Raw genomic sequence first — 7,142 nt, forward strand, 5'->3', positions numbered from 1 at the left:
TTTTTAAATTAAGAAGGATAAAAAAGAAGAAAGGAAAGATAGCAATCCCTGAGTTTAAATTCTCTAGTTCCCCCTGCCTGTAGCTACATTTGTATAGTATCCCTTAAAAGAAAACATATCCACTGTTCTTAGAATAACCAGAACCATCCACCGCAACATAAGGAACTGGGAAGATAATCTTCCTCGTCTTCTTCCAGCTGAATTGGGGTGAAGAATTCCCTTCTGGGGCCCAAGGGGAATTAGGTAAAGTTGGCTTTTTTGGAGTAGAGGTAGCTAGGATTTGCCTTCCAGTCACTCTGTGCTGAGAAAGTTCATCGCTTAGCTGACATCTTGACTATGACAGTCTGAATGGCTGGATAAGTAAGCTGGCCTTTCTGGAAAAGTTCTGAAAGCAGGCCTTTATATGAAGCAGCTTCAGTGTAATTGAGGGAGAATCAAACACGAAGTTGGACTGGAAGGTCCCGGAACCTCTGCATCCCAGAGTGTGGGTCATTTCAGGGCTGTCTTTCTCTTCTTTCCTCCTGCAGCACACAAAACTGTACAAGCATCATATAGTTCTGTAAGCGCATTCACATGGAGTAAGCTGGGTGCACAGCTTAGTTAATAAAGATCAACAAAGAGAGGTGACTGCCTTTCTTCAGGTTAGTTGGATCATATAATCAAACCGTAACATAATTTTGTAAAACATGCCGTTTTGCAGGATGCATGTAATAACAAGTTATGAGAAATTCGTACTCAAAATGTTACTGGCTGTTTATAGACATTTTAGTCTCAGCCAGTTCATACATGGAGACCTAAACATCTTCATATATACATCACCTATTTGTTGATTGTCTTAGTCTCCCTTTTCTTCTGTGTTGCCGAGGACTTCAGGAGGTCTCCCCTTGTCATGTCTGATCTTTATCAGCTTGGAAGGAACCCACAGCTTTTCTTCTCCTGTACAAACGTAGGCATAACCCCTTCCCCAGCGTAACACATTTCCCATTTTCCATTCTGATGTCAGAATATCCTTAATATAAACAGGCTGGTTTAGTTCAGTAGTCTTTTCCACAATCCAATGTCTTTCAGCAGCTGTGCTGTTTTGTTCATCAGCATTTAAAAAATTTAAGGTTAATAAAGCACTATGTAGCCTACCTCGGGGAGTTTTTGTTGCCCCCTTTTGCCTGTTAAGCATCTCCTTTAGACTTCTATTAGATCTCTCCACAATCGCTTGTCCTGTAGGATTGTGTGGTATACCTGTAACATGTTTTATATTATAATATTCAAAGAAGCGCTTAATCCTGTTAGAGATATATGCTGGACCATTGTCCGTTTTAAGTTGTGTGGGTATCCCTGTTATAGCCATAACTTCTAACACATGTGTAATTACAGAATCGGCCTTTTCTGACGCTAAGGCAGTTGCCCATTGAAATCCTGAGTATGTATCTATAGTATGGTGTATGTATTTCAGCTCACCAAACTCTTCAAAATGGAGAACATCCATTCGCCAAATTTCATTTCTTTGGGTGCCTTAAGGGTTAGTTCCTGTAGGCAATGGAGTTTGATTATATAACGAGCAAGTAGGACATTGCCTCACAGTCTCCTTGGCTTATTGCCAAGTGATAGAGAATTCTTTCTTTAAGCCTTTGCTATTGACATGGTGTTTTTTATGGAGTTCTGAAGCCTCTAGTACACTTCCTATCAGTAGCTGGTCAATTTCATTATTACGTTGCGCCAGAGGGCCTGGCAGACCTGTATGGGATCTTATGTGTGTTATATATAGCGGGTAACTCCTATTTCTGATCTTTTGTTGTAGCTAAATAAATAGTGATGTCAATTCAGAATAATCCTGAATAAGTTCTGCAGTCTCTATGTGCAAAGCAACACTTTCTGCATATTGAGAGTCAGTTACTGTATTAAGAGGCTCTTGAAAATCTGACAACACTATGAGTATTGCATATAATTCAGATTTTTGAACTGACTTATAGGGACTCTCAGTCACCTTGCTTACATTTTCTAATTTACATCCTGCCTTTCCTGACTCACTGGCATCAGTGTAAAATGTAGGGTCTCCAGATATTGGGGTTCCCTTTATTATACGAGGGAGGTTCCAGTTAGTTCGTTTTATGAACTGAAGTCGCTTGCTTTTAGGGTATCTGTTGTTAATCTCTCCTAAGAACTTACTGCATGCTCTTTGCAAATGTTCAATTTGTACCCACAAAGATGCAATTTCTGTATTAGTAAAAGGTACCACAATTTCATTCCAACTAATTGTCGAAGTCTCAATTTTCCTTTAAGTATCAATTCAGAGACCTTCTCAATGTATGTTTTCAGTTTCTTACTCTGTTTATGTGCTAAAAATATCCATTCTAAGATATAATCTTCCCTCTCCATGAGAATTCCTGTAGGGGAATGAGTAGAGGGTAAGATGACTAATATGCAGGTCATCTTTGGATGAATAAAATCTAGATGTGTGTCCTGCAATTTCCTTTCTACCAAAGCTAGCTCTTTCTCAGCCTCAGCTGACAGTTTCCTTGGGCTATTTAAATCTTTATCGCCTTGTAATGTTTGAAATAAATTGCTCAACTCTTGACTGGTCAAGCCAATCACAGGCCTCAACCAGTTAATATCTCCCATTAGTTTCTGAAAAATCATTAAGTGTCCTTAATTGCTTTCTTTTGAATTGCACCTTTTGTGGCCTAAACCTTTGTAGACTTATTTTATACCCTAGATAATTAATAGAATCCCCTCTTTGTATTTTCTCAGGGGCGATTCATAATCCCCAGCAAGGTAAGGTTTTTTTCACTTCATTACACATTTTTTCCAGGATATTTATATCTGAATCAGACAATAAAATGTCATCCATGTAATGATAAAAAATAGATTGGGGAAATTGTTTGCGAGTCATCTCCAATGACTGTTGTACAAAATATTGACACAAGGTAGGGCTATTCAACATGCCCTGTGGCAGGACTTTCCATTGATACCTTTTTATGGGCTGACCTCTATTGAGGGTAGGCACTGAAAAGGCAAACCTTTCCTTATCACCTTCATGTAGAGGAATAGTGAAAAAACCATCTTTTAAGTCAATCACTATAATAGGCCACTCCTTAGGTAACAAAGAAGGCAGCGGGATCCCAGGCTCCAGGGAACCCATCGGCTGAATAATCTTATTAATTGCTAAGAGATCTGTCAACACCCTCCATTTTCCAGACCTTTTTTTAATGACAAATACTGGAGAATTCCAAGGGCTGGTGGACTCCTCTATATGCTGAGCCTCCAGCTGCTCCTGGACTAGCTGTTCTAATGCCTGTAATTTTTCTTTTGTCATAGACCATTGATCAATCCAGATGGGTTGGTCAGTCAGCCACCTTAGTGGCAAAGCTGTTGTTGTCTGAACAGCAGTGACTCCTTGTGGTAGCACTAAATTGTCAGCCTCTGCTGTATCTTGCTTATGGACAGCTTGGACCGTCTCTAACTATCCTTGAAAACATTCCCTGACTGATTTAAAGTTTTTATTAGGAGCCTGAGTGAATTTCAGGGCCAGACCCTGAAACTGAGGGGATATTAATTTGAGTTTTCCACTGCTGTAGTAGGTCTCTTCCCCATAATTTAAAGGCTATATCAGCCACGTATGGCCTTAATTTTCCTACCTGACCTTCTGGTCCTATACATTTAAGCCACCTGGTGCTTTTTTTTATTTGGGATAAAGTGCCAACACCTTGAAGCTGCATATCCACTCCTTGAAGTGGCCAACTAGTGGGCCAAGATTTTGGAGAGATGATGGTAACATCTGCTCCAGTGTCAATCATTCCTTCAATTTCAATATTGTTTACCAGTATTTTTAGTTGTGGTCTTTTGTCCTCTATAGACGTTGTCCAAAATATTCATTTTTCGCTCCATTTGATCCTTTTGCGATTGTCCATAGGACTTCCCTCAGACTCCTCTGGGCCCATAACATCTATTTTTGAATTCATGCCATTTAATTGTTCTGAGGAAGAGAACTCTCCTTGCCTGGCATTGGGGCCTGCGAGAGGCCCCCTGGAAGTTTTTTTTTTTTGTTGTTGTTCTTTTTTTTCGGAGCTGGGGACCGAACCCAGGGCCTTGCGCTTCCTAGGTAAGCACTCTACCACTGAGCTAAATCCCCAGCCCCCCCCCCCTGGAAGTTTAATGGCAGGATGCGGCCCCATCTATCTGTTATTGTCTACATTGCTTAGTCGAATGTCCACCTCTGTCACATTTCTGACACATTCCAGGAGGCATAGTCCCCCTTTTGGTATTACTTTGGTTTTTCTTGCTGTAATATCAGAGATGACCCTGCTCACCACAATTAAAACATTTGAAATCTTGGGTCATCTCTAGCTGCCCAGTGGCAGCTTCTCCTATCACAGTCGTATCAGGAGAACAAGATCCAACAATAGCTGTATATCTAATCCACTCATCTATTGGTGCGGACCTCGCCTTCAGTGGTCTGATTACTTCCCTGCATTCGGTATTTGCATTTTCAAAGGCTAAAGACTCAATTATCGCCTTTCTTGCCGCTGAATCTGATACACTCCTTTCCACTGCTGAGGTAAGCATTTGCAAAATGTCAGGGAAGGTTTCTTAAGGACCTTGTATGACTTGAGTGAATGTTTCAAGTCTTTTCCCTGACTCTGCGACTTTGTCCCAATCCTTTAAGGCTGTCAATCGACACCATGCCAGAGTTTCTTCATCATATACAGCCTGCACCTCTACTTCAGCAAAGCAGCCTTCACCAAGCAGTTGATCTGTGGAAATCTCTCTGCCGCCAGCTCTATTTTGTCATGCTATCTCTCTCACTTCTTCTCTCCACCACAAAATCCATTGTATATTTTCAGCAGGCTCTAGAATTGCTCTTACCATATCTTTCCAGTCTTGGGGGATTACTCTATTTTTAATAGCCCAAGAAATCATGATTTGTTTTAAAAATGGTGAATGCATTCCAAAATTAGTTACGATTTCCTTAAATTTCCTTAATTCTAACACATCCATGAATTGCCATTCAAATTCTTCATAACCTTGTGGATAATCATCGTTTGTAGGCTTTTGTTGTACACTAAGCGGATAGACTAAAGTATGTTTCCTAATAACCTTAGGTTGGCTTTCCCTAATTTTATCTTCCGTCTCTACCTGAGTTTTTTCTTTAGTTGTAATTTTAAATTCCTCTCTTAAAGTCTGTACCCATGCTTCATATTTCTCCTTCTGTCTTCCCCCCTGTTCCTTGAGTTCCTGAATTCTCTGTTCAAGGCTTTGCTTCCACACTTTGAATTTTTCTTTATATTGTACTTCTAATAATTTGCTATCCATTATCTTTTGATTGATTAATTTTAAAAAGTTATTCTCCAAGTCTTGCTTCCAAACCGCATTACTTTCTCTCTGCTGTTCAGTATGACTTGTGAGCTGTTGTATGTTCTGTTCTAACATCCTTTCTAGTTCCTGTCTACCACTTTTATTTTCATCTTTCTGTCTCTTATTCTGATCTATAATTTCCTGTGTCTTCAGTTCTAGTGTTTCTTCTAGGCTACTTTGCCAAGATTTAATTTTCTCTTTCTGTTTTTCATGTCTTTCCATAATTACCTGTATCTTCTGTTCTAAGCCCTGCTTCCATAATTTTAGCTTCTCTTTATGTTGTAATTCTGATATTGCAGCCTCTGCCTTATTTTGATTTGCTAGTTTTAGTAAGTTATCCTCTAGACTTTTTTCCAGATTCTATCTCTATTTTCCTGCTCTTCAATTTGATCTTTGAGTTGTCGAATTCTTTTTTCTAGTGTCTCTTCTAGCTCCTGTTGCCAAAACTTAAGCTTATCTCTCTATTGTTCAGAGTCATCTATATATCTGAGAAATTTCTGTTCTAGCATTACTTGTAATTTCTTTCCTAAGGCTAGAAATTTGCTATTTAGGGCCCTGTCTTTTGAGAAGATATAGTAAATCAGAAGAATGAATATTGCAATACCGGTCAATGATAAAGTGTCTTTTTCGTCAAAATTCACAACCGTCAGACAATTCAAAATATCACTCCATAAGGCCCAAAAGATATTCATTGTGTTTCTCATCTTTAAGTATCAAAAAGTTGTATATCTCTCTTACATCAAAGTAGTATCTGATCCGAAGCCGTTTGTACCTTTTTCTCCCTCTGCTTCAGAACACGTGCAGAACTCTCAATTCTTCCTAGACCCCTCAGACCCAGTCTTCAACTTCTAATCCACCAGTACTCCTGCCTAGATCTCTATCAGAGCCCTATTCTGGGGGTGAGAGGGAAGTAAACTTGTATCTCAGGTTAGATGAGTTCTAATGGATACGTTGGGCGCCAGTTGTTGCAGTTTCCTCTCCAACCAGAATCGGCCCGTACAAAGAAAACGCAATTCAATCCAGCATCTAGATTGGGCAGATCCACCCTACACTGTCCTGTTCCTAGCTCTCAAATCCCTCATCCCTTGCACCTTTTATTTTCCTGGTCTCCAGCTTTTCCTTCTCCCATGATAACTCTCTCCTCATTTCTTTCCTTTTTTTTCCCTGACTCCTCCCCCTTGTGACACCCCCCTCCTGACTCCTCCCATCTCCTGACTCCTACCCTCTCCTGACTCCTCCCCTCTCGCTCCCGACTCCTCCATCTGCCCAAATCTCGAGCTCTTGCCTTTATTTTACAAATCCAGAGAGAAATCCAAGGCAAACCACGACAGAAAAGTAAGCTTTTTAGATTCTACAACCAATTAAAACTAAGCTTATTGGCCAAGTAACAGCAATTCACTGTGCAAATCACTAGCTGTGTGTTTATCTTGAAAGTCAACTTCCTACAAGCTTTTCTCCCTTGGAACGAACAAAAGTCGCCTAAGAATGTGTTATTCAGACTGGGAAATGCACTTTTGTCTATATAGAAAAGTATATATTATATAGCATATAATATATTTATTATATATTTATATAATACATATAGAATAGTCTATATTGGAAAGTCTGCTTTTTACCCGCTAGAACCACTTAATACTAAGCTTATTCGCCTAGTAACAGCAAATCACTTTGCAAAACACTAGCTGTGTGTTTTTCTTCAATGTCAATTTCCTACAAGATTTTCCCGCTAGGAAGGAACAGAATTAGCCAAAGAATGAGAGACTGAGACTGGGAAAAGTTTATATACTCTATAT

This window comes from Rattus norvegicus, chromosome Y (genome assembly GCF_036323735.1).
Source record: "Rattus norvegicus strain BN/NHsdMcwi chromosome Y, GRCr8, whole genome shotgun sequence".
Taxonomy (NCBI): Eukaryota; Metazoa; Chordata; class Mammalia; order Rodentia; family Muridae; genus Rattus; species Rattus norvegicus.